This window comes from Aplysia californica, unplaced genomic scaffold (assembly GCF_000002075.1).
Source record: "Aplysia californica isolate F4 #8 unplaced genomic scaffold, AplCal3.0 scaffold00077, whole genome shotgun sequence".
In the NCBI taxonomy this organism is placed as follows: domain Eukaryota; kingdom Metazoa; phylum Mollusca; class Gastropoda; order Aplysiida; family Aplysiidae; genus Aplysia; species Aplysia californica.
This window is the reverse complement of record NW_004797347.1, coordinates 342,356-343,447: the sequence shown is the minus strand read 5'-3', so window position 1 is coordinate 343,447 and position 1,092 is coordinate 342,356.

The window sequence follows — 1,092 nt, the reverse complement described above, 5'->3', positions numbered from 1 at the left end:
TAGGTAGGGCAAAGCTCACTTTTGGTGTAGGTCAAGATTTCTGGAAACCCCCGAAATCTGGGTTAGCCCACCTGTCCTTAAAAGCGACCATTTTAGAGCAGTAAAGCGTTGAGGAAAATAAACAAGCACTCACAGCAGCTACGAGATTATTATGAGTTACCCCCCCCCTTTTTTTTCACCTTTGTGAAGACAGTGCACTCAACCAATTCAAATTCGATTGTTAGCTTACATAAACCAGTGCTTAATTGTGACTGCTTATGAACGTGGCCCGAAAGAAGTGAATAGGATAATATTTATAATGAAATGAAACAGACTCAAATTTAAAGTATCTAAATTTATAAGATACATGATAAATTTATAGGAAATCCCAAGATGAAATATTTGTACGTGATTCATTGCCGTAAGACTTCTGTGTAGACAACATTGTTGGTGTAATATATGCGCCAGCTGGTTTTTGATTGGGTAGATGTTTTACGGCACTATCGACACAATTTTGGTCATTTAAGCGCCATCGCACCATCTGGAACTACGTCCTGTTTGCATGTAATGTAATAAGAGTCCCTGAACCCTTCATATGTATAGGTACAGGTATACTAACTTTGTCATTTTGGAACAGTTTAGAGTGTTGGCACACGACTCAAATTGAACGTATTTAAATTTATGAGGCTTACGTCTATGGGTTCATTTGACGGCCGCGATGTTCCCAAATCATGGAAGGGAATTTGTGATTATTTGATTATGTAGACACGCTTCGATCCTGTTTGTTTAGTTTTAGTAAGAGTTTTACGGCACTTGCAACACAAAAAGGTCATATAGGTGCCGAAGAATAGATTATATATGTGTTACAAGATAGTAACATACACAAAAAAAGGAGGGGAGATAAGGACGGCGGATTGGTTAACAGGAAAGATGGAACAAACTACACCAGAGCACCCGCCAACCACCCATTGCCTGTTTGTGTGTATGTTTGTGTGTGTATTTGTGTATGTGTGAGTGTGTATTTGTGTGTATTTGTGTGTTGGTTTGTGTGTGAGTATTTGCGTGTGTGTGCGTGTGTATGTGTGTGTGTGTGTGTGTGTGAGTGTGTGTGTG